Source organism: Lagenorhynchus albirostris, chromosome 16, assembly GCF_949774975.1.
Source record: "Lagenorhynchus albirostris chromosome 16, mLagAlb1.1, whole genome shotgun sequence".
In the NCBI taxonomy this organism is placed as follows: Eukaryota; Metazoa; Chordata; class Mammalia; order Artiodactyla; family Delphinidae; genus Lagenorhynchus; species Lagenorhynchus albirostris.
In genome coordinates this window covers 67,056,323-67,084,014 of record NC_083110.1, presented here as the reverse complement: position 1 = coordinate 67,084,014, position 27,692 = coordinate 67,056,323, and positions in this window count along the sequence as shown.

Here is a 27,692-nt window from a genome sequence, read left to right as displayed (position 1 = left end):
CTGGCCATTAGCTGTGGAACCTTGAGCAAACTGCTTAGCTTCCCTGAGCCCGTGGGTAAAAATACCTCCCCAGGGGGTTATTGTGAAGAGTAAATGAGATAACACTTATGCAAAGTGCCTGGCATACCTGTCATTTCCCTCTGCTTCCCCTTTCCCTCGCGGTAGGCAACAACCCCTAATTTCACCAGACCACCCCAGGGGAACTCTGCTGCAGCAGCATCCCAGAGGGGAGGGGGCCACGTGGTTTGGAAAACCCTGATTTTGCACCAGCAGGAGGTTTGTTTTCATTTGTTTGTATTTTTATTACTTAGCCGAGAGGCCCGTAGGGCATAGTAGTTAGAATCATAGGACTTGGAGATAGCCAGGTTTGACTTAAAATCCTAGCTCCAACTTTTATGCAACCTGCCTAAAATCACTTAATCTAAACCTCAGTTTTTTCGGGTAACAGCTGCACATAGGAACTCTAAAGTCTCAATGGCTTAACAGAATGGTAATGTATTTCATAATCACATTACAATCCAATACAGGAGTATCATTGGCCCTCTGTATCCCTGGGTTCCACATCTACAGATTCAACTAACTGTGGATCAAAAATATTCTCCCCTGGGCTTCCCTGGTGACGCAGTGGTTGAGAGTCCGCCTGCCGATGCAGGGGACACGGGTTCGTGCCCCGATCCGGGAAGATCCCACATGCCGCGGAGCGGCCGGGCCCGTGAGCCATGGCTGCTGAGCCTGTGTGTCCGAAGCCTGTGCTCTGCAACGGGAGAGGCCACAACAGTGAGAGGCCCGTGTACCGCCATAAAAAAAAAAAAAAAAAAAAAAATTCTCCCCTCAAAAATTCCAGACAGTACGCAAAAGCAAAACTTGAATTTGCTGTGCACCAGCAACTATATACATAGCATTTACATTGTATTGGGTGTAGTAGGTAATCTAGAGATGATTTAAAGAGGATACGTGTAGGTTATATAAATATCAATACTATACCATTTTATATAAGGGATTTTGGTATCTGTGGGAGTCCTGGAACCAAACCCAGGGACAATTGTATTCATCAGGTAGCCTTCTATCTGGAACAGGATTTACACACTCAAGCTCTTTTCATTTTGTAGCTCCACCATCCTCTAGGCTTCAAGGTCATTGGCTGGATCCTCTCTACCTACTGTCAGAAGAGAAGAGGGAGTATTGCAGGGGAGATTTTCATGGGCCTGCCCTGGAAGCGCACATGCTACCTTCTCTCTTATTCCACTGGGCAGAACCCAGTCATTTGGTTACAACTAATTGCCCGGGAATCTGGGAAATGTGGTCTAGCTGGGCACCCAGGAGGAAAGGGAGAGCACATAGCAATCCTTACCACATCTCATAGTTAAACGAGACAAATGTTAGGGAGGGCTATTGGGAGATTTCCAAAAGACAACATGTGCAGAGTGCTTGGTGCAGATCCTGCCCCGGGAATACGTGTTCCATGCATGGTAGCTATTTGAGTCATTATTTATGGCTGTGTCACAACCATTCTTTATCGGCTGTGGAGTACGCTAGAACATGGCAGAAATACACCACCAGTCCGCGAGGGTAACTTTGCTTCCTGGAGCTGGGTAAGGTACCTCCTTTTATTATCAATAAACGTCAAGCATATATAGACTGGAGTCCGTGGGAGATGAAAATAAACAAAAAAGGATCCTGTGCTCGGAAGGCTTATTTTCACTCAGTGTGGGCGATGGATTTGGGCCCAATACCTGAAATACAAGTAAGAGATGTTGTGTCCAGAGGGACATATGACTTAATGTTAGCTAAAGGCATTGGCTGAACCATTTGGAGGACATGATATCTGAGTTTCACAATGAAGGTTTCTACAAGGTACAATAGCAGGAAAAGGCATTCCAAGGGAAGGGGCCAGAGTGAGAAAAGGCACAGAGGGAAGGAAGATCACAGGCAGTTTGGGCAGCAGCAAACAAGTCAAGTGGTGGCAGCGTGGTGTGTGGGTGTCGGGAGAAGGGAAGCAGTCCTGGCAGGTAGGAATGGACACGGGGACCAGCACCGTGATGCGCAACGCTGCTTAATTCTGTGGGCGATGGGGAGCCGTCACCAGCTTAGGGTTCACAGCAGCATTGGACAAACTTTTTCACAGCTATTATTTATCCTTATTACAACCTTGAGAACTGGGTAAGACAGGCATTGTATTTACATTTTACAGATGAAAGGTCTGAGGCCAGAAACTGTCTAGCCCGATATCACAGTGTTAGTAACTTATTTCACCTGTAAAACCAGAAGCTGTATCAGTAAGGTTTTTACTCAGCAGTGCTGTGTAACAAACGGCTCTTAAGTCTCAGAGGCTTACAACAACAAATACATGTAATTCTAGCTCATGGTTGTATGAGTTGCCCAAGGCAGATCTGCTTTAGGCTGTAGGTTGATAGGGTTGGGCTCCAGGTAGTGAGTTAGGTCTAGGTTTGCCCAGTGTGTCCTGTATCCTCCTTGGACCAGTGACTTCATAGGGCGTGTTCTTTTCATGGCATATGGCAGAAACAAAAGATGGCAAGCCAAACGCACAAGCACATTTATATGCTACTCATGTCATGTCTGCATTGGCCAAATCAATGGCTCAGCCCAGTGTTCAGGGGCAGAGAAGTAGTGTGCCCCCATGAAGCTGTGGGAGGGAGATTATAATTCTATAGAAGGGAGAGAAGGACAGAGGGAAGAATTGGGAACGATAATCTCATTGACCAACACTCCCATTGTTAATGCTCAGTGATTCTAAGTGGGAGGGCCCATCATTCCACCACACTGCACAGGAGTTGGTGGAAATAACAAGAAACAAGCTGCTGTACATAAGTGGATATACGCTGGGTTCCAATTATATAAATATTTAAATTATAAGGACTCAGCAACGCACACACACACAGAGCAACTTACATGGTGTAGTTGATCTTGTTTCCCTGGGTGAGCCTATGTTCCCTTGGTCAGAGGCTGCTCATAGGGTGAGCATCTCACCACAGGGCGGGTGGGAACCAGGATTTTGTGCAACACAGCCCATACGTGCAAGCTCAACTTGGCAGCCTCAAGATATGGCAGCCTGTTCCCTCTGGAAGAAAGGAGGGAAAATAGATTGCACTGGATTTACTGAAATACGGCACTATTGCACTCTTTCAGGGTGATTTCAGGGATTCTCAGGGTGATGAAGACCTCTGTGGAAGCCTTGCTGGATGGTGGGACCTGGGCAGATGTTGGCAGTTAATCACCAAAAAAGTCAGCTAAAATGGGGAATCTTGATACACTAGACACTTTTTACAAAATTGAACTTGATAAGTGTACATTTTCTTTGCCATCCTTTTGCTGCAGAAGCAGGCTCTTCTTGGGGTTTGGGTCTGCGCTTTGCAGTCCCAGCTTCTCTTTCGTGGCTAAGCCAGCCGCACATCTTTGACAATTTCCAGTTGTGGTTTTCTTAAAGTGAAGTGAGATCTGAAAGTCACTCATAGAACAATCAGAATGCAAGACTCTGAGGATTTTTATGTTTTATGTCTCCGGATCTTTTTTTTGTTTCACCTGCACTTATTATTTTTCTGATCAATTTTATGGAGGGATAATTTGCATATAATAAACTGCATCTATTATGGTATATAATTCAATGGGTTTTAACAATTGCATACGGTTCTTTTTTTTCTAAGATTTTTTTTTTTGATGTAGACCTTTTTTTTTTTTTTTTTTTTTTTTTGCGGTACGCGGGCCTCTCACTGTTGTGGCCTTTCCCGCTGCGGAGCACAGGCTCTGGACGCACAGGCTCAGCGGTCATGGCTCACGGGCCCAGCCGCTCCGCGGCATGTGGGATCTTCCCGGACCGGGGCACGAACCCGTGTCCCCTGCATCGGCAGGCGGACTCTCAACCACTTGCGCCACCAGGGAAGCCCTGCTTCTGTTTTATGTTTTGGTTTTTTGGCCTCGAGGCATGTGGGATCTTAGCTCCCCGACCAGGGATCGAAGCCGCACCCCCTGCATTGGAAAGTGAAGTCTTAACCACTGGACCAACAGGGAAGTCCCACAGTTGCATACAGTTCTGTACAGCTGTATAAAGCAATGCATTTCCATCGCCCCCTAAGATTTCCTAATTTTAAGAACTTTTTCTTTTTTTTAGCAATTTGCCTTTATCTTTCCAAAACATTCATTAGTTTTCATAGAAACCACAATGCTTTCTTTACTTGTATTTCATTGGTTGCCATACTTTTTAATTAAGTGAATGATTGCAATGTAATGGCATAAACAGATTTGGCTACAAACCTGGTGGACTCACAGTAAGCATTAAACTCAGCCAGGGAAGCAGGAGTGCATGGACACACCAGAGAGGAGCCTACTGACCCTGAACATTCAGAGGCCCATGGGCACACATGCCCTGGGGTGTTTGACAGAGGGCAGGAAGGGCAGCCAATGGATCAGAGTCAACTAAGGGAGGCTGACAGGAGAGTCTCTGTTTGGGAATGCCATATACTGTTGTTCAGTTTGTGCACTGCACAAGGTGTCAGAGAATGGGGCAACTGAGGGCTAAAATCCTGCTTGAGCTTCTTGTTCCAAGCCTTGTGCTCTGTTGCAGATTCTTCTATTCAGAGGAGACACCTTTTTCTAATTTGTCTATCCAAAGTGGGTGTCTTTTTCTAACTTGTGTCAAGGCCTGATAGAGGCTAGCAGCAGTACCACTCTACTCCTTCAGTGACTTTGACCTTAACACTAGTCTTAGAACCTGGTCAGTAAATAAGATGAGGCTTCACTGTATCATCGTGGTCATCCTCTATGAACCTAACACCACAATGCATGGGGTACCTCAACATCACTCAGTGTCCCCACAATGACCTATTACGTCTCAAGGAGTGTCCATGCTCACGGAGCTGTCCCTTTGGAGTTGTGACTTTCCCCAGCCCAGGCCAGGATGCTGCTTTCTGGGGGGCTTTCTGGGACCCTGACTTCTTTCTGATGGGGTTTGCAGATCCGCAGTAAATGGCTACAGTCTGCCGGGTTAAATGTGATGGACACTAGGAGATTCTGTGGGGTTCAGCACCAGATCAAAGTTTCCTCATCGCAGCCCCATTGTCTTGATAAATCTGCTGCACCCTATTTTTTTGGTAGTTCAGCCTTATTTCTGGTTCCTGAACCTGAATGTCTTGCCAGGCTTTCTCATCTGCACTGTGGAGAGGGAAAAAAGTGAGGCCAACATCTTGCCTTAATCTCTCCTGTGAGCTAGAATTTCTTTAGTTAAGTGATAGAAACCCAATCCATGTTGCCTTGAGCAGAAAAGAGAATTCACGATGGACTCAGGTAATTGGGAGCCCAAGTGTGAGCTTCAGGGGCAGCTGGATCCAGGGTGATGTCAGCAGGACCCAGTTGTCTTCCTGGCTTACTTGTACCGTCCTCTGGACTGCTTCTCAGATAGGCTCTTTCTGCTTCATGGCAGAGTGACCACCAGCAGTAAGAGGCTTGTGCTTTCCTGCTTAAAACTCCAGTGGGAAATTGTGTTGTCTTTTCCAATGGCTCCGAAAAATAAATCACAAGAAGGGCTCCGATTGGCCAGTTTGGGTCATGTGCCTGCCCCTGGGGCTATGGTAGGGTCAGCCCCACCTGACTCTCGAGGACTGAATGGGATTATTATAGCATGGGGGAAGGGTTGTCCCTAAAGGTATGCTGTGTGAGAGAAAAAATATGTCCACTGCCCTCACAATACATGTGAGTACATTACACACACGCGCGCACACACACACGCACTCTCCTTGATAAAGAGATTTTAAGCTCCTAAACCTACCCAAATATACACATTAGTTGCGACTGTTCATTGTATTACTGCAACCAAATGTCTCACCCTGTTCCAGAGTAGCGCTCGCAGGAAAGATCAACTCTGCCATTTGAAACATCCAACTGGTACCCTTTTTCAGAAATCAAAAGGCACATTACCTTCCTTTCATTAATCATCTCTTTTCTTACAAGATTTCACCTTTTGTTTTCCTGAACTTTACAAGAAGAAGGTGTGTTTTTACGCTGTGTGTGTATCTCAGTGGTTAATGGAACCCTTTGATTTTCAAGTAAGAGTGAGTTCTACGTGTGCCGAGGAGGCGCCAATAGGCTGGGGACGGTACCTTTAGGTTCACGCCCTCCCCCAGCGCTGGATTGGAAGGGTTAGACTGAAACTTTAAACATTTTGAGCAATACCTAGAATATGTATAATTTATAAGCCACACACCATTGGCTGTCAAATAGGCGGTAGATTTGATTCGGATCTTGTTAACTATCTTCCACATACATTACGCCTTAACAGATCTTCAGTATACTGTGTATCAGTATTGATAAGATTATGAAACACTATTGATAATTAGGAACAGAAGAAACCAGGCCTTTGATTCCAGCTGTTACAAATGCCCCTGCCTCTCTCTTGATTAGAAAGAGGCCACTCTCCATTAATAATATCAGATCAGAACATCCATGTCCTAAAGTGGGTTATTAAGAGACAGCTCAGATTTTTGCACCAGGATGCAAGGGACCATTTGAAAATGGTGAGATGTGCGTGTTTCTTGTCTACCTAGTGGGTGGGAGGAGTTTAAGGGGCAGCTGTGTCCACTTTGATCAGCCAGATTTTTCCTTGTCTTTGTCCAGACAAATCAGATGGGTTTGGTTTTGCAGGATATTCACCAGGATGCCATTTTATCTTGATCTCTTCAGTTGGATGAGAGGGGGCCCTGTTAGGAAGACCGAAAAGGGGGCTGGTGAGATTCAAGGTGGATTTCAAGCCCATCCTACTTAGGATAGCACTTTATTTTCTATTTTCTCTCTTTGGAAGAGCCTCACCTTTTATGTTTCTGTTGGGTTCACAAACTCATTAACATCAAACAGACAGATCTGCCACTAACTAGGGGAACACAAGCAATTTCATATATAAATAGAAAGCACTGAAGCTCGGGTGCTGGGGCCAGGGCTCCTCCCTGGGGGTCCCTCATCTGGCAGAGGAGAAGTGGGAGGGGAGGAAGCAGGAGGGACACACTGAGGATGTCCTAATGGCCAGCCCCAGTGCATATGAGCAGGGATCTGTGATTCCCAGGCTTGGGTGCATGGAAGAATCACTGGGGGGTGTTTATTAAACACTCAGAATCTCTGGGCGTCTGTGTGTTGAATAAACTCCCCCAATGATTCTGGCGCTAAGTCAGATGTTTAGTCCATCTGGTTTTACCATGTATGATTCTTTCACTTGCCAATGATAGAAAACTTTACCCAAACTGTTTAATTCAAAAAGTGGCAGTTCCCTGGCTCAGGAAATAATCTGCCTTCTGATAGAGCTAGAGACACAGTTCAGCCTGTATTTCCGTTTCTCAGCTCCAGTCCTCTGGTTTAGTCCCTTCTCAAGCAAACGCCACTGCAAGATCAAAAGATGGCTGCCGTGTTTCCTGACCTCACACCCTCTCACTCCACCATTGGAGGAAGAGAGAGCATCTCGTCCACAGAGTTCCATGGAGGAGACGGTCTTCTCTCTATTAGGAGGCCCCAGGAACTGGCTGTCATGTGTCCGGCTCTGAGTTTTTAACCTCTCACACCTGAACCAGTCATTATGGCTCGCTGGCTTAAACCCTTGAGCTGGGGGTGAATTCAGCTTACCCTAGCCACACAGCTGAGAGTGGAGGAGAGCTGCATTTCCAAGGGAACTTCAGATACGCTTTCCACAAGGAGAAGAAACGGATCCTGGGAAGCAAAACATGGAGGTCTACCATCTGCCTCTTCCAAGCAACAGTGGCCTGTCCTGTGATCACCCTTGCGTTTTGTCTTCTGGAAGCCTGGGCTTGAATACTTGCAGTCCCAGACAGCTCACCGCTTGTCCCCTCAGCCTCTTTAATCTTCAAGCAATGCCCTAGAAGAAACCATTTGGAGTTCCATCTTAAAGATGCATGGGGCATCATTAAAAATGGCTCCTTCATATACCAACTTTGGGCATTCGGCCCTTGAATCTGACCGTCATAGTTATGTCCTCTGATCATCCCATATGGACACCGTCACTTATTGAGAGAAGGTGTGTATTTTACGTATTTTGCAAATTTGTCCACTTGGACAAATCTCAAGGACACTCCGTGGATACTGTTATCAGGAAACAATCTTTCAGCAATCAAATTGATTTACTTCAAACAATACTAAAAAACCTATCATGTTCTCGTCTCAGAGATGCGTTTATTTATTACTAATTTTCTCCCAAAGAGGGATGTAAGGTGATTTACCAAACCAAACCAAACACCACCCAAAAAAGTGATCAAAATAAAACATAGATAAAGACATGGGAGCAAGAGAGAAAGAGGATACAGTAACAAGGAGATGTCAGAGGCAAAGCCTGCAAGCTGTAAGTACCAGCAATATTACTAAAAATGGTTTTAAATTTGAACTTCTTGGTAACCAAAGCAAAGAGGTGACTATGCTATGTTACGAGACTCACCTTGTCAGGAGGAAGCATGTATCAGTTAAGGACTCGGGTAGCCCAAGACTAAATCCTCGTTCTCCTTCATCCTACTTTTGTGGTTCTGTCCCTTATCTAATAGCTCTCAGTCTCAGTTTTGTCACCTGAAAAATGAGGTTAGTATTCTATGAGTCCACAGTTGTGTAAATGAGTAATTAAATAAGTAAATGAAAAGGAGAAAAGGAAAAATCTTTTATGGTAGAATTCCAGTTCTCAGTATAGAAGGAAATATGGAAATAGAGAATCAGTATTTGGCAAACATCACAGTAGTGATTGTTTTTAAGCAAGGATCATCAAGAGATGCTAAAATTAGTGGGCCAAAGTAAGATGAGAAACAGGATATTTATATAGTCTCAAAGTATTTACCTACAGGATATTTGTTAATTACAAGGGGAAAATAGTAGCTTTAGCGTAGAGAAACCTGGCAAACACCAACTCACCAAATGACCAAAGTTGACATTCCCCGTAATGAGATATGTTGACATCATGTACTGCCTGTTATGATGCACTGAAAAGGGCATAGCATTGCTTTCGTGGTATTCTTACCCCAAATGCCTCATCTAATTCTAATTTTTTTAAATAAATTTATTTATTTATTTATTTTAAATAAATTTATTTATTTTATTTATCTATTTTTGGTTGCGTTGGATCTTTGTTACTGCATGCAGGCTTTCTCTCTAGTTGCGGCGAGCGGGAGCTACTCTTCGTTGTGGTGCGCGGGCTTCTCATTGGGGTGGCTTCTCTTGTTGCAGAGCATGGGCTGTAGGCATGTGGGCTTCAGTAGTTGTGGCACGTGGGCTCAGTAGTTGTGGCACAAGGGCTAGTTGCTATGTGGCGCATGGGATCTTCCCGGACCAGGGATCGGACCCGTGTCCTCTGCATTGGCAGGCTGATTCTTAATCACTATGCCACCAGGGAAGTCCCCTAGTTCTAATCTTGAGGAAAAAGCAGATCAATCCAAATGGAGGGATAGTCTACAGATAATGAACTGGCCAATACTCTTGAAAAAGTGTTAAGGCCATAAAAGGCAAAGAAAAAATGACGCTGTGTCTCAGAAGAAAGGAAACCAGAGATATGACAATCAAATGCAACATGAGATCCTGGATTCAGTACCAGAAAAAGTCCAGTAATGGTATAACTGGCGAAATTTGAATAAGGTCTGTGGATTTGTGAAGGGTATTGTATCAGTGTTAATTTCCTGATTTTGGCTCTTTTATTGTGGTTATGCAAGATGTTAACATTGAGGGAATTGGGTGAAGGATATATGGGGATTCTTTGTACTAATTTTGCAAATTTTCTGTAAGTCTGAATTTATTTCAAAATGAAAATTAGAAAAATATGTAAGTGGGGTTAGTAATAGATGGTGCTGTGTAGTTTTGTGAAGGAGGTAAACACAGTGCTTAACTCCATTCGCAGCGCAGGGAGAGCTCAGTCTACATTCGCTCTTATTAATGTTATCATCTGTCGGAAGTCTGCAGGCACGAGGGTGAATTATTCATGATCGAGTCAGGAGGACCGGCAGGCATGCAAACAACCAGGGCATAATTATAAGTGCTAACAGAGGTCAACACAAAACATTTTAGACCCCTTTCTTTGGCTCAGGTGGGAAGTGCACACCATTAGGGCCAAAGAGTTTGCTCCAGGCCAGACAGCAAGAGCTGCCCTCAAATTAGACATCCCTTCAGCCCTCACCAGTAAATCCCTGAGCCAGGCTGAAACCAGCACTTTGGGACAAGTGAATTCTTTTATGCTGACAGGTCACCACGATGAGAAAAATTGAGGCCATGGGTAGGGAATGCGTTAGTGGTGGGTCACGTCTAGGACTCAGATGTCTTCACTATCACCTGATCCCTGAGTGTAGTTTCCAGGCACTGCGTGGACAGGTGGCTGAGAGCTAGGACTCATTATGCAGGTAGGATCCTCGGAATGAAGGCAGGAATGAATGAGAATGATAACTATATACACCTTCTAAATCCAAACCTTTCACAAAGGTCATGGCTGGAGATTAGTGCTTGGAGAAGGAGAGGTTGGGAAGGGAACCAGGGAGAAGCAAGGCTGGTGTGAGTGAGTTTTGATAGGGTGAGAAAGCTGTAAGCCCTTCCCTGATCAGTTCTGAAGGCTAGAAAAGAAAGCTCCTGGGGTTTCAGGAGCTATTGGCAGGAAGAGGGAACTAGTTTGATGGGTTGAAATCCTCTACTCATTGGAACACGACCCCAGTTAAGGAAATAGTGATTGACTAGAGCTTGTAAATGATGGAGTGTTTGGGCAGTGTCCCACGTAATCTGCAAAGTCAGTTTCATAGGAATCACAAAGGCCTAGAAATGTATGCAGATTTGGGGGCATTTTCTCTCCTATGGAGTGGGTTCATAGTTTTTAATCTAATTTTCCAAGAGAGGTGTGACTCCCACCTGAAAAGAGTTAAGACACAGTAAAATACCTTAGGGGGAGAAGGCCAAACTTTAAGCCAACTGGTCAGCTGTGATGGAAGCTTCTTACACAGTTTACTCTAAATCCTGTTCTTTCTATAGTTAAAGCTACAGGACAGCATAGAACTCAAATAGTTAAAAAATTGATGGTGGGGAATGTTTTGATGGATAATGGGGGCAATAGGACAGAATGTCTAAAATCTTAGAAATTTGATCTCTCTGTGGTGATAGACACTAGTTGCCTGTGTCCTTCAAAGTGCACTCAAAGGTTCATGGCTGGGCTTCCCTGGTGGCACAGTGGTTGAGAGTCCGCCTGCCGATGCAGGGGACATGGGTTCGTGCCCCGGTCCAGGAGGATCCCACATGCCGTGGAGCGGCTGGGCCCGTGAGCCATGGCCGCTGAGCCTGCGCGTCCGGAGCCTGTGCTCCTCCCACAGCAGTGGGAGGTCCATGTACCGCAAAAAAAAAAAAAAAAAAAAAAAAAAGGTTCATGGCTTCAGGGTGTCCTCTCTCCACTCAAATGTCCAAAAGAAGTCTGCACAGGGTTCTCCCTGCCACCTGCCTGCCCCCCACAAATGAAACTGACCTCGCCTAGGTCAAAATGATCTCCATGTTGCTAAATCTAATGGACACTTTTTGTCTTTGTCTTGCTTGACATATTGGTATCATCAGACACTGTCATGTTTGTTTCCCTACTTTTCAAACTACTGTTTTCTTGGGTATTGGTTAGAATAATTCCATTGAAAATAACAGAAAGCTCAGCTCAAGCTGACTTAAATTACAAAGGAGACTTTTTGGGGAATCATGTGTCATTCAAAACACCAGTGGTAAGTGGGCTTCAGGTACAGTCTGATCAGGGCTCTGGCTCTGCAATCCTCTTAGCTTTGCCCTCTCTGATGGATTATCTTTGTCCTCAGTCTGGTTTCTCTGATGGTTGTAAGATGGCTTCCAACAATAAATAAAGCTGTTTAGGTTATCTCTAAGAAGGAGAAAGAATTTTACCTCTGCTCTAATTGGACTGTTTTTAACCAATTACTGCGGCCAGGGGAATGCCATATGCTATTTGGCTTAAGTCTGGGCTATCTAACCCAATTACTGTGACAAGGGGCTGAAATTACCCCAGGAGCTAGAATGAGGGGGTTCCCATCCAAAGCACAAGGCTGAAGGGCAGAATGGACGTTGGAGACATGGTCATTTTGCCCCACACTCCATGATTCTCCTTGTTTTCCTCTATTTCACTCTCTACTCCTTATCAGTCCAACAGTTCCTCTTCTACTCATCTCCTAAATGCCTAACCTATGTTGAACTGCCCATTATAAGTTCTTCAGCTCCTTGTACTTCCTCTATCAAATTACTCATCGTGTTTTATTAAAATTCATTGACTGATAACTCTCTTCCTCATCAGTCTAAAGTCCATGAGTGCATGTGTGTACTGTTCACCCTGTCATGCGTCAGAAGGTCTGCAGCATTGACCAGGCGTTAAACATCTGTGTTAAATAATGACCTGAGTATCTAATATTCTAAGTGATTTCCTTATTGAAGTTGGTAATATAACCCCCATTTCATACATGAGGAAACTGAGGTTCGAAGGGGCCAGAGTGCTCTGAAGGACCAGATCTGGAATTTGAACTCTCAATCTTGGTCCAGAGCTCACATTCTTCCTGCCGCTGCCCTGGCCATAAAGGAGAACAAACAATCTGTAAAGACTGAGGGTGTGGCATCCCTATTCCTGGTAGAGGTTGGCTGCAGTTATGGGAACACGAGCTCTTTATCTATTTCTTGGGATGTCACCTCGTTTTCTTCTGGCCACCGCTCTCCCAGCTCTCCCTCTGTTGCTGCCCCTTTATTCACATCATGTCCTGGCTCCAAAGTCCCACCTAGGAGAAGGCTAAAGGGCTCAGATGGGAGGAGAATGTTGGCATTTTAAGATTTACAGTAATAACATTGAGTCAGCCCTTTCCATCTATGAAGCATAGCTCATTTAATCATCATGACAACCCAAGAGATAGGAACTATTATTTTCCCCATACTTTACATTTGTAGAACCTGAGGATTAGAAAGAGTAAATACCTAAGGACACAAAGCTTGTAAGCAGCAAAATGTGGGTTTGAAGCTGGGCCACCTGAACTCAGAGGCCATAGTCTTAATTGAGAAGCCATAATTCAGAGGAGGAATAGAGGGTGGGGAAATAAAGTATAGGCTACCTCTCTGCCCTCTCTATTGCCAGGTGAGAGGTGAAAAACTACTGTGACTTGTTTGGTTTTCATAAAATAAAAATTTCTCCCTTTGAATTGCCTGGTTTAACGTATTTCCCCCTATATTAGCAATACCCATTTATGAAGTCCTTATTATATCTGCAAAGCACTGCACTGCCATAAGTGAAATGTCAAGGTAGATGAGACCTGACCCCTGCCCCCCAAAAAATTTATATTGCAAATAGCAGAAACGAAACTGCCTAAAGCAAATAAGGAATAAATAGGCTTAAATACCAGAAAATTCCAAAAAATAATTCTGACTTCAGGTACAGCTGAATCCAAGGGCTCAAACATTGCTATTATCTCTGTTTCTGCTCTGTCTCTGACTGTCACTCTTACTTTTAAAAATATATATATTTATTTTATTTATTTATTTTTGGCTGCGTTGGGTCTTCGTTGCTGCACGCGGGCTTTTCTCTTGTTGCGGTGAGCGGGGCCTACTCTTCGTTGCGGTGCGCGGGCTTCTCATTGCAGTGGCTTCTCTTTGTTGGGGAGCATGGGCTCTAGGCACGCGGGCTTCAGTAGTTGTGGCACATGGGCTCAGTAGTTGTGGCTTGCGGGCTCTAGAGCACAGGCTCAGTAGTTGTGGTGCTTGGGCTTAGTTGCTCCATGGCATGTGGGATCTTCCCAGAACAGGGCTCGAACCCGTGTCCCCTGCATTGGCAGACGGATTCTTAACCACTGCGCCACCAGGGAAGTCCCCGTCACTCTTACTTTCCTCTGCTTTCCTCTGGGCTCCACTCCCAGGTGAATTATTTCCATATGATGACCCTGACAGCTCCAGAATCAAACATATGAGCAGGGGAATGAAATATGCTGATTGGTCTGGGTCACATATGCTCTTCTGGACTTGGGTGCTAGGAGGTACAGGAGAGAATAGAGAGAGATGGTTCCCTAAAGGAAAATCAGATCCTTTGCCGGAAGTAGGAGGAGTAGATACTAGACTGGTAGAAACAATGCATGGCCATCGTTGCACTCCATTTAACAAGAAAGGGTGTCCATCGACAGACGAATGGATGAAGATGTGGTATATATAAATACAATGGAATATTAATCAACTCAACCATAAAAAGGAATGAAATAATGCCATTTGCAGCAACATGGATAGAGATTACCATACTAAGTGAAGTAAGCCAGACAGAGAAAGACAAATATCATACGATATCACTTATATATGGAATCTAAAAATATGATACAAATGAACTTATTTATAAAACAGAAATAGACTCACAGACATAGAAAACAAACTTACGGTTACCAAGGGGGAAATGGGGGGGAAGGATAAATTAGGAGTTTGGGATTAACATATATACACTACTATATATAAAATAGATAATCAACAAGGACCTACTGTATAGCACAGGGAACTATATTCAATATCTTGTAATAACCTATGATGGAAAAGACTATCTATATCTATATATATCTGAATCACTTTGCTGTACACCTAAAACTAACACAACATTATAAATCAACTCTACTTCAATTTAAATACTTCATAAAAAACAAAAACAAAGAAGAGAGAGCATGGTAAAAGAAATGTGTCACAATAAGGTGACATGTCCTCCTCTTCAAAGAGACAGTCCTAGAGTATTTGGGTCTAAGACAGTTAGAAAGGGCCTCCTTAAGACTACACGGCTGGACTGAACCTTGAAGAAAAATACTGAATTAGATAAACAGAGAAGAAAGAGGGAGAGCCTCGTAGATCGGGGTTGCGGGGAGAAGCATGGTAGAGGTGAAGGATTGGAGGGGTTTAGGAACAGAGAGTGGAGCAACGTTGGCTATGACAAGCAAGAAGACTGGAACAGTGAGGGTGGTTTTCTTGGCCTGAACCTTTCCAAGAATGAGAGATAGGTGGGATCACTTCCAGTTTTGAGGCTCTTTGTAGATAAAATGAAGAAATGCCAAAAGAGTGCTAAAAATTCTTTTCTATTTTAACTCTTTCTTTTTTTCTGTCAAACAAACCTGCCTCACTCTTTTCTTTTCTTTTTTATTTTTTTTGGCCACGCCGTGCGGCCTGAGGGATCTTAGTTCCCCGACGAGGGATCGAACCTGTGACCCCTGCAGTGGAAGAGCGGAGTCTTAACCACTGGACCGCCAGGGAAGTCCCTATTTTAACTCTTTACATTTAACAAAGAAACAGTTTAACCCTTTTCCCCCAACACAACCCAGGCAATCGTCCCCTTCTTAAGACAATCAGAGGATTTGTAATGTACCTTATCACATATCACCTAGGCTATGTGGTCCAGCCACAGCAGAAGGGAAAGATGCAGGATAAGCATCTTCTTTCATCTTGACACAGAACCTCAGGGATTGTATGTGGAGCTGAATTTGGAGAGAACACTGACGTCTTAGCCAAAAGGCATTCCTGCTCTACACCAGCCCTGCTCTAGGCTCATCAGAGGACTGGTCCATGGGGGTGTGATTGGGTGAATTCATCAGTGCTCGGCACAGAGTGGGAGATGGGGCTGCCGTGTTGCTGAGCTCCAGGGAGCACCATTTACATCAGAGCCCACGCGAATGCTGCCCTTGAGCTGTGCAGACATGACAGGGTGGTGTGACTTCTAAAGAACTGGAGGAAGACATCCAATCCCAGCAGATACACCTACCCCAGAGAAACATAGCTCACCAGCGACATTTTGCTAAAAAAAAATCACTAAACAACAATCCCCTGGGTGTTTAGTTCTCCCTAGTATCAAGTGTCAGAAATAGTTTGTCCAGGATTCTCCACCAGGAAAGAGTCAATCTTTAAGGATGTAAAATAATTACTCTAATGGATAATTCTAGGGTAATTCATCACCATCAATGTAGAAAACATTCTGTCCGTTCAAAAGCATCTGCACAGTGATGGTATGTACTTTGGAAGGAATTCCTGGAGCCCCTTGGTTTAAGCAAATCCAAATAGTGACAATAATGACTTTATATAAAAAGGTTAACTCAGGGGAATTATTCACTTTACAAACAATATTTCCCTGCAGTACTTTCTTCTACACCAAGCCCTTGTTAGCATGTGAATGAGACCATTTTATAAAAATAGTGATGGCCTCATCATTCGGAGGGGACACTCCTGTTGCGGGGATGATGGACATCAGGATTGGGAAATGTTTACAGAACAGGAACAAGACCTCAGCTGTTATAACAAGGATCTTTTCCCTCATCAGATCTATGCTCTAGCAACTCGAAGTGTTACCAGCCGAAACCTCCAGAGGCCCCTGGGAGACAGCTGTGGGACAGAGATGCCATCTTAGATTTCATAGGAGGGAGGGAAATCCCGGCTCTGAGAGACTGAGTGACTCATCCAAGGTCACCAGCAAGTCAGTGGGCAGGGTCTGGGGCCCTCCCTGCTCCTGGAAGCCCTGCCCTAGTGTGCTGTATATTTTTAAAAGCTCAGAGGGTCCTCCCTCCAGAAGCTCCACTCTCCTCCCCTTGAGTGTGGGCTCCACCCTGAGGAACAGACAATGGAAAGGGAAAAGTAGTAACTTTACAGTGAAGAAACCCCACAAGTACCACCTTAGCTAAGATTAACATCAAAGTTAACATCGCCAGTAACAAGATACGTTGATGTCATATGTCCCTAACGTGATGCAATGAGAAAGGCACATTATCTCTGTAATATTCTTCCCAAACCCTAGAACCTCAGTTTAATTATAAGAAAACACTAGTCGAACCCAAACTGAGGGACTTTCTACAGAAATACCTGATGACTACTCTTTAAAAGTGTCAAGATCATGAAAACCAAGGAAAGACTGAGAAATTGTTCTAGACTGGAGGAGACTAAGGGGACAGGATGACTAAATTAATGTGGGGTCCCAGATAGGCTCCCGGAACAGAAGAAGGACATTAGTGGACAAACTGGGGAAATCTGAATGTCTGTATTATTGATAGTTAATAGAATTTTACCAATGTTAATTTCTTAGTTTTCTTTTCTTTTTTTTTTTTTTTGCGGTACGCGGGCCTCTCACTGTTGTGGCCTCTCCCATTGCGGAGCACAGGCTCCGGACGCGCAGGCTCAGCGGCCATGGCTCACGGGCCCAGCCGCTCCGCGACATGTGGGATCTTCCCAGACCGGGGCACGGACCCGTGTCCCCTGCATCGACAGGCGGACTCTCAACCACTGCGCCACCAGGGAAGCCCAATTTCTTAGTTTTGATAAATGTACTGCACTTATGTAAGGGGTTGGTGTTGAGGAAGCTGGGTGAAGGGTGTTTGGGAACTCTCTGCATTATCTTTGTAGCTCTTCTGTAAATCTAAAATTATTTTCCCCCCCAAATTTTTGTTTTTCAAGCCCGGAGGTAATCTAAGTGCCCAGTCCTCTGCACATTTTCCTTCTGGGATGATGGGGCAGGATCAAGGCCTGGTTGCTCATTTGGCCAGTCTGGGCAGCTTTAGGCTTCTTCTGGGGAAAGAGCTGCATCACATTCCCTAAGTTCTGCAGAATGTCATACTGCCTGCCCGCCCCATCTTCTGAGATGAGCTCAGCTGCCTGTCACAGTGTGACTGTGCCCAGGACCGGCACAGGGGCTCAGCCAGACAGCTGGGCCTGCAGAGCCAGGGAGGAAAATGCACACAGCCTATATGGACTCGGGGCTCAAAGTCCTTCCCACAGTGGCTTTCTAGATTTAGGGAATCTCATGATTCAAGAATATAAAGTTCAGTAACTGTCTACCAATCAAACTTATCAATATTATGCACACGCGATGGCCAAAAGGAGAGGAGGGGAAACTTTGCAGGTCTGTGGGGGCAAAATCAGTGGGTTTTGTCCACTCTCATAGTCTCCAAAGATGATCACCATCAATTTCCTCTCTCCGAGTACATACAGACGGCTTAACCCATCTATTGACCATCACTAGGTTGAATCTCTTTCTCCTACACTTGAATCTGAGTTGGCTTTTTGACTTGCTTTGACCAAAAAAATGTGGCAGTAGTGATGCTGTGCTAATTCTGGGTTTAGCCTTTAAGAGTCTGGCAGCTTCCGCTTTCCCTCTCGAAGCCAGCTTGCACAAAAGAAGTCCCGGAAACCCTGACACCCTGAGACCACCATGTTGAGCTGGCCACTAGCGGAGGCCAAATTGAGGAACAATGAAGTTCCAGGTATGTGAGCGACACCTTGGAGCTTCCAGCCCAGTTCAGCTGAATGAGTGACCTCAAGTGATGCCCCCAAAAAGCAGAAGAACAGCCCAGCTGATCCCACTCACCCCTCAGAATCATGGGAAATAATCATTTCAGTAGAACCTCAGCTCCAAGAAAGCAGAGGTTTTTGCTTGTGTTGCTAATAACTGCTATAAATCCAGAACTTAAAACTGTGTTTGGCATGAAGTCGTCATTCATTAAATCTTTGCTGAATACATTTTCCAAAACCCAAAGCCTCCAATCTGGATGGTTTCAGGCTGACGTATGGAGGACAGCGTCACCCACTGGCAATAGGTGGCATTGCAGGCCAGCTCTATTAGACAAGAGGGAATCACAAGGGTAGTTAGGAGAATCCCAAGCTTATAGACCAGAGATGAGTGAACTTTTTCTCTAAAGGGGAAGATAGTAAATATTTTAGGCTGCCTGGGCCATGTAGTCTCTATTCCAACTACTCTGTCATTTTAGCATGAAACCAGCCATAGGCAATATGTAAGAGAAATGAGTGTAGCGTATGTTCCAAAAAAACTATATTTACAGGCTCTGAAATTTGAATTTCATTTAATTTTGCATGTCACAAAATATTATTCTTCTTTTGCTTTTCTTCAATTATTAAAAAATGTAAAAACCATTGTTGGCTTGCAGACCATGTAAAAAATAGATGGTGGACCAGATTTGGCCTCTGGACTGAAGTTTGCTGTTCGCTGCTACTAACAATCTCCAAGTGACTCAACGTGTGGGAGAAGAATTCAATTTCCAGGGCAGATAGCCATAAGACTATTCATTTTTAAAATAGTATTATTCATAATGACTTCATGAATATTCATAGTGATTTCTGCATTCTAGGCACTTTTATAGCCAATATGCCTGGATGAGAAACATCATACAGTAGCCAAGTCAGAAGAACCAATCCTCAGACCGGGCATGCCAAATCCACTAACCACTTCATACTTCCTCCCTCTGAGAAAGAGATGGCCCTGGGCACGAAGGAGCAATGGAGGCCCCCGCAGATGGGGTGACACAGGAATCAGACTGATGAAGGAGTTAAGGAAGGAAAGGCTGTGAGTTTGTTCCTTGCATGGTCCAATTAGCTCCTGGCTGCAGTTTGCACCCCTGGCCCCAGGCAGCTAATCTTGTGTAGGCAGGAAAGTGGACCTTCAAGGGAGGATCATTTCCAAATCAATGCCTTTCCAATTTCAGGACAGATGAGTTATTTTAGTAATCAAAATATCAGACAGTTGTTAATGTTTCTGCGTGTGATCCTGGCCGGTTTTGACCTCTGGAGGTGTATTATGGGAGGGGCAGAGACCAAAGATGACAAAATGTCATTTTGAATGAAAAAGATTATTTTTAGAAAACTTTTAGGATGAAAAAGTCCAGACACATACAGAAGTAGAGAACAAAGTAGAAAGAACCCCTATGTACCCAGTCATCCAGGTTCAAGGGCTGTCAACTCACAGCCAAAGTTGTTTCATCTTCAGTCCGATCCTAGATGACTTAGGAGTAAATTCCAGATAACATGCCATTTCATTAGGCAAGAGCTATTTTAACTACCTAGGAACTAATTATTTAGAATTCTAAAACAACTCAAAATTCACATGGAAAAATGAAAAAATAAAGCAAAAGGAAAGCAATAATGAGGATCCGTACAACATCTACACATCTACACGTGGTTAAGGTGTTTCTTAAATCTCTCTTTTTCCATTGAGTTGAAATTCACACAACATACAGTTGACCATTTACAGTGTATAACTCAGTAGCGTTCACTGCATTCCCAGTGTTGCACAGCCGCCACTTCCCTCTAGTTTTAAAACTTTCCCATCACCTCAGAAGAATACCCCGTACCCTTTAAGCAATTACTCCCCATTCCTCCCAAACACATGGATTTGAACATGGATGATGTGTTTTGACTCACTATAGTTAGTATTACTTTTATACTTAATTTCCCTTCCCCACCTTTGGCCAGTTCTGGTTGGTCTTATGTCCTTTTGACACAATGATATAAATCTTTGGTAGTTTTGCTTTCTGATATAACAAATGTTCCGCTCTCATTCTGCACCTTTAAAATCATATTGTTAGTATTAAAACTGATATTGTTATTTTGAAACTATTTCATACATAGCAACTAAGCAATGACGTTAGTGTTCTTAGGAACCGAGATTTTTATCATCAAAGAATTACATACGTAAAATCAAATAAATTAAAGTAAAATCCAGTAATTCTAGGTTAGAAACAGATATTCATCATAAACTCATGATGTAGTTTCCCTTAAAAGACTATTTTCCTGCACTTTCCACTTAAACACCTAGAAACAATGACCAACCCAGCGGAAGAGACAGCTCCATTTGCCCGGACTATGGTCTCCAAATACCATTTCTTACTAAAACTAGGGCTCTTTGGACAAAGACTGTTGCTGGTCTGGGGCAAGAAACTCATATAGGTTTTTTTTTGTTTGTTTTGGCCATGCCGCGTGGCTTGTGGGATCTTAGTTCCCTGACCAGGGATTGAACCCGGGTCCTTGGCAGTGAAAGTGCTGAGTCTTAACCACTGGACCGCCAGGGAATTCCCTCATATAAGTTTTTGATAGACATTTATGTACACATTTAAGTTTGATATCTAACTTACAGAGACTATCTTTATTTAGTGCTATTGGCACATCAAAATCATATTTATTGCATCTGAAAAAATTACAACTTGTATACATATTTACTCTTTTCTTTTTAAGACTAATTTTGAAATGTTAGTATCCTATTAACAATCCCCATCAAAGCAGTTAAATAAAGCCATACATTGAAATTAGAAGTACTGATGTGGACACCCTCCAGAAAATACCACACTGTACAAGCCCTAGTTGATCATAACCTCAACAATTTATTATGTAGATAAAGGCTTAACCTACTGTGAAAGTAGAACTTTCAAAGAAGTTCTGCGAATATTGGGTTTTTCTGTAATTACATACAGAGATAACAATGACTCCAGGGCTGCTTTTTCCCATGAGGTCTGATTAAGGCACGGTACTCCCCTTGGTCAGAGCCAGACTGAGTTCTGGGCCAACTTTATGTAGCCATGCTCAGCACCACTGGGATACCTTGACGATTCACCCCAAAAAAGTTGAGGTGTCTCAACTTTCCCAAGAAAAGATCCCACATGCCGCGGAGCGGCTGGGCCTGTGAGCCATGGCAGCTGAGCCTGCGCATCTGGAGCCTGTGCTCAGCAACGGGAGAGGCCACAACAGTGAGAGGCCCGCGTACTGCAAAAAAAAAGAAAAAAAAAATAGTTCCCATTCACCAGAATATTTCAAGGATAAAATGAGCTAGAGAGGGGCTTACCTGGTGGCGCAGCGGTTGAGAGTCCGCCTGCCGATGCAGGGGACACGGGTCCGTGCCCCGGTCCGGGAAGATCCCACATGCCGTGGAGCGGCTGGGCCCGTGAGCCATGGCCGCTGCGCCTGCGCGTCCGGAGCCTGTGCTCCGCAATGGGAGAGGCCACAGCAGTGAGAGGCCCGCGTACGGCAAAAACAAACAAAAAAACCCTGCCGCTCACGCTCATGCTCCAGCGGGTCTCTTACTTAGGGTGCCAGACACAGACTTCTGGAATCCTGGAGGCAGGAGACACATACTCTCAAGAGCCGTTCAGTCACTGTCTTGAATAATCCAGATTGGCTAGAAAGAGGGTGTTTGATCTGATGATGGGCCATCTGGGGAATTACAAAGTCTGAAGCGAGAGGAAGACCAGATAATCCAGCCTTCCCAGGATATTGTCAGGTAAACTGGACCTGGAAGGTTACCCAAGTTCACACGGCAGAGCCAGGCCCCAAACCCCCATCTCTTGCCTTTTACTCCAGGCCTTCCCATCATCCCTCACGGATGCATTAAGAGGTTTGGGCGGTGGGGGGTGGGAGTGGGGCGGGGGGAGGAGCACGTCAGCTGCTGGTTAGCAACGTGCTCAGCAAGCCCAGAGGACAGGGGAGATGCAGCGATGCCTTGGGCAGGAGATGTGTAACAAATGGGTGCATCTTCCGGACGAGAAAACCATAAAGAGAGAGGCAAGTCCACTCCGAATGAATCTTCCCACCTCCTCTCATTCAACCTCAGCCTCACAATCTTGCTCATACACAGGCTGTTTCTGTGGCTGGGTTAAGTGGCGTGTGCATTCAACTCTAGGAGACAGAACAGCATGGTAGCGAAAGCAAAGGCTCCGCAATTATACAAACAAGGTTCGCGTTCCAGGGCTGTCATGTATTATCTAGGTGATGCTGGACAAGTGCCCAGCTGCTTTATGTCTCAGTGTCCTCATTGGGACTTCCCTGGTGGCGCAGTGGTTAAGAATCCGCCTGCCAGTGCAGGGGACACGGGCTTGAGCCCTGGTCCGGGAAGATCTCACATGCCGTGGAGCATCTAAGCCCGTGCGCCACAACTACTGAGCCTGCGCTCTAGAGCACGCGAGCCACAGCTACTGAAGCCCGTGCATCTAGAGCCCGTGGTCCGCAACAAGAGACCCACCGCAATGAGAAGCCCACGCACCGCAATGAAGAGTAGCCCCCGCTCGCCGCAACTAGAGAAAAGCCCGTGTGCGGCAACAAAGACCCAACGCAGCCAAAAATAAAAAAACAAAACAAAACCAAAAAAACCCACTTTTCAATGTCCTCGTCTATAAAATAGGGAATCGTAATAATGAGTCATCGTGTGGCTGGGACTATCACACGGAGGGCACATGCAAAGAACTGAACACAGGGCTGGGATATTATAGGGGCTCCATAAATGGTGGCTTTTGTTATCCATGATCTTCTGCTGAGAACCAGGAAGATGCTCTCTACTGAGCAAGTCGTGGTGGGGGATACAGAGATGAATAAGATACAGTCTTACTGTGCAGGAACTCATGATCTGGTAGGGGACGGATGGCTGATACAGAAGCCACTCTACCTAGCTTGACAGAAGTCCCCTCCAATGTACAGAAAAACAGGATTCCAACACAGCCATGTTATCCACCGCCCTGCAAGCATCCTTAAGGATTAAAGAAATCAAAGTAACAGACAGTAACATTGACAACATGAGATCTGCAGAGTGCAAACAGAGCCCTTTGAAACCTCAATCTCTTGAAGGTCACTTGGGGTCAGGCAAGCTGCCCGTGTCACATCCATGAGACTATATTGGCCACTTATGACACTTCTATTTGGGACCATTCTTGGGTTTGAATGTAGTGGGGAGGTGGGGAGATCCCATCAGTCATTCATAAGGTTAGAACCATCTTTTCCTCATTGAAAGAAAAGATACTCAACATCGTCCCAAGAGTAAGAGATCTACCCTCTTTTACAAAGCTCGTTCCTCTTATTCTACTTTCAGTTTCAAGATTCTACCTACTCAAGATGAGACTACCCTTGGCCTATTTTGCCTTTACTGATACATTTAATTTTAGACTTGGGGATATGGTGACCGGACCTGAGGGCACTTTTGTGATCTCCAGGAGACGCTCCCTGGTTCTTAAAGGGGAAACCAAAGCTAAGCCTTCCTGTGTCGCCCTCTCCCCACCAGCTCTCACAATGTCACATGTGCCCCATTAGCATACAGCTCGGTCTGCCTGCTCCCCACTTTCTCTGAAAAGCAAGTTCTGGCAGGAACATTTCCCATTTGGGGCTCCCTTAAAGGGAAGGCTGAGTTATCTTGTTTATATATCCCTGATAAGCTTCCCCACTTACCTGACTTGCTAAGGGTTATCATTACAACAACCACATTTTCTAAATCCATGATCAAAACTTGAGAGCTGACACCTGAGAAAAGGGAATAGACCCTGTGAAATATAGTCATACCAGGGAAAATGGGAACATGTCGGGGCGAATGCAAGGATAAGACATTGAGCTTTGGGAAAACAGGGAAAGGAGCAATTCTTTCTGAGAAAAGCCAAAAATAGTCAAAGAAGAATATGTAATCCAAAACAGGCTCTCAATACATAAAGACAAATGGGGCAGTCAGTGTGGAGGTTGGGTCCTGGGGCAGCTCCGGGGCTCCTGAGGAATTGCCAAATGTGAGCATTGATTTTCTAGTAAATTAACCAGACTTTGCTCTCCTGACTACAATGACAGTTACCATTTACTGAGAATTTAGAATGTGTCATGCATTGTGCTAAGTGTTTCATCTTTCCGATATCACTGAAGTGTACATACTAAGGTGTCAAAATGTTTCATCTATTATCAGTCCATCCACTCATCCATCCATCCATCCATCCTCCTACCCATCAGTCCATCCATCCGTTCATCCACCCAACCACCCATCAGTCCATCCATCCATCCATCCATCCATCCAACTACCCACCCATCCATCAGTCCATCCATCCACTCATCCATCCATCCATCCATCCATCCAGGAAATTTTGCTGAGCAAGTACGAGGCCCCTGAGAAGCCAGTGATCAGATGTCCACCTTCCTGCTCTTTCAGCATTGGTGGAGGCCCTCACATAAACAAATAGCCTGGCACAATGTGATAATATAATGTGAGCTGATTTTTCCAAGAAACTTCCAAAGGGCCTTTGGTTCTGGTTCCAGCCCCAACTCCCACCTTATGAGTTAGACATTAAAATGCATTCATTAATCCCATCTTAAAGTCCCAAACAGCCCTTTGCTTCAAGTGGTAATAAATATTTCATGCCCAATTGTGCTGCGTTCTTCACTGTGTTTATTAAATGGTGTTTCTCATAATTCCAGTTATTCATTTTAATAGGTCAGGCCTTGGCTGTGATTTAAACAGACCGCTGAGGAAACAGCCGTGGTTAAACATTGTAACAATATGGATTATTAATTTAATTGGCCGGCTATTACTTGTTTGGACTCAGAGCTAACATATTTAGTTCAGTCTCTGGTGGCCCATAAACCGCAAAGGTCGTGACTCTAACATCCAGAAGAATGGGAAAGAGGAATGAGGTTGAGATTAGGAGGAAAACTTACAAAACAGCGCAGGGCAGTGTGGGGAAGAGGTGGGCTTGCTGGAGGGACGGCAGAGGAGATTCATCTGTCGGCTTCTCATTAGAGCCTTTTCAGCAACCACTGCCTGGGTTGGCAACGGCCAGGAGCATCTCCCTCAGACTCTGAAAGGGCCAAGTGCTTAGCAATGGTGAAGGGAGCACTGCAAACCAAATAGGGCTCCACATCTTTTTTGGATGTTTGAGCCACAGGGAAGGGTGGTGCACCATGAAAAGAGCAATTGAGAAGGCAGGGGCACCAGTCTGGCCCGTTCCTCAGCCTCCTCCAGCTTCCCAAATAGCAGAGCTACGAGCTGCTGACTTCCTTGTGTATAATAACAGGTCCCGTGAGCTTTCCTGATGCCACCCCATGTCTGCAGGGGCCCCTGGACACCGAGATTTAGATGAGATCACCTTGGACCTGTACTCTAGGACTGATGGGGGTCCAAAGCCCTCCCTGAGGGTCTGCACATTTTCCAGGTGAGCCTTACCTCTCAGGCCCAGGTTCCCACTTTAGCTGAATCTGTTTCATTGATTGATGGATTTACAATCCCCCTGGATTGACCCAAATATGAAATTCAGCCCCTTCATTGATTTCTATTACAAAATCGCTCGAAGCGCGTATGAGAATGGGGGAGACTTGCCTGAGGATTTTGTAGGCAGCAGAGGGGTCTGCATCATTGCAGCTCAGACATTAGGACAAGGACATTCTTGTTCATTAAAGGCCGCAGGTATTATAGTGCCCATGACTGTCACCTGAGAAATCCAGGTATTTTTATATTGCATTACAGTTATTGCAGATCTTGAGATATCATTTATGCGCATCCTTTGACATGATGCCAGTTACTTGCTCCTAGATTGCAGAATATCACAGTGTTCCTCTCTGCAGATACTTAAGCAATGTAACTTGTTAACTCTTGAGTAACCCTGATCCTGGCAGTTCAGCCACCAAATGGTGAAGTTGTGTGTTGCCACAACTGGAGTTTAACTCCGTAAATTTTAGAGGCTTTGTGTGTTCCTTGTAAAGCAAGCTGTGGCCTTTTCAAATATACTTGCCACGCTTTATCTTTTTTTTTTTTTTTTGCAGTACACGGGCCTCTCACTATTGTGGCCTCTCCCGTTGCGGAGCACAGGCTCCGGACGCGCAGGCTCAGCGGCCATAGCTCACGGGCCCAGCCGCTCCGCGGCATGTGGGATCTTCCCGGACCGGGGCACGAACCCGTGTCCCCTGCATCAGCAGGCGGACTCTCAACCACTGCGCCACCAGGGAAGCCCGCAACACTTTATCTTTGTACATCAGGATTTTCAACACTTAGAACCATCAAACTGAAAAACAAAAGCAACTGAGTGTCCAACAGGACATGTGCACTCTCCTTTCCAAGACAAACATGTGACACTGGCCAGGATCAAGCCATGAAACAACAGCCTTCATGTGTGTATGTCTTTACAAAATAAAATTCAACTGAAGTTGCCTGTGTTTTCAGTGAACTGCCTTGTTATTTAAATGTATTTCTAAAGCAGCCCACAAATTACTCTAATACATTAAAAAAATATTTTGATAACCATATTTTAATATATTTGGCTTCTTCTTCATCCTATATATTTTCATTTTATGCGTTACAAATATTAACCTAAGAAGTGGTATCTAGCTTTCCCTAAGTGGTCAGTGGGCTCCCCAGAACCAATGGTACAGAAATTGCAAAATTTTCTCTTATTGTCACGCAGAGCAATTCCACTTCCCTCAGCCCACCTTGACATCATCAAAGTCTGAACCTTTCTCGGAGTAGCAGCCGGTCTGTGGTCATGCTGGCAATCTCCACCTCACACCCGCCCACTTCACATGCCCATTTGCTCCCTGAATCCTCGCCATTGTGAGTCCCCACATGCTGCTGAAGAAAGCAGAGAAATTGGGTAACTTTGCCCCTCATATTCAGAAGCGTCAGGCCAGTCGTGTAGTAAAAGCAAGAAGTCATCATCACGTTCACCAGAATGTGACCAAGATATAGAAGAACAGACCTCACATTTGGAAACAGTGGTTTGTGGACAAGTAGAATTGTGTCAGCTTCCTAGTTCCCCTCCTGCCTCAAGAGTTGATGGCTTTTATAGTTCCTACATTCATCGTGGGGAGTAAACCTCTGAAATGTATTGTCCCAAGAGAAGGTTTCAGGCTGAAATGTCAGCAGGGGAGGGAGGCTTTATTTAGCGTCTGTCAGATGTACATCCAGGGCCTGCTACGTAGACACACCCAACACATTGCTTGTTGAATTAATGACCAAACAAATGAACGAAGGAAGGATTTATATAAATTACTAAGGGAAGGGAGGGAGAAGTCTCTAAGCAGCATTATTCCTAAGAATTCGGGAGGCCAGTCCCATCCCGCAATATGCGTATGTGTGTGTGTATAAAATCAGGTTATAATAAACACAAATAGCCTGGAGAGTAAACATCATCAGAGATGTGATGTGCATCATT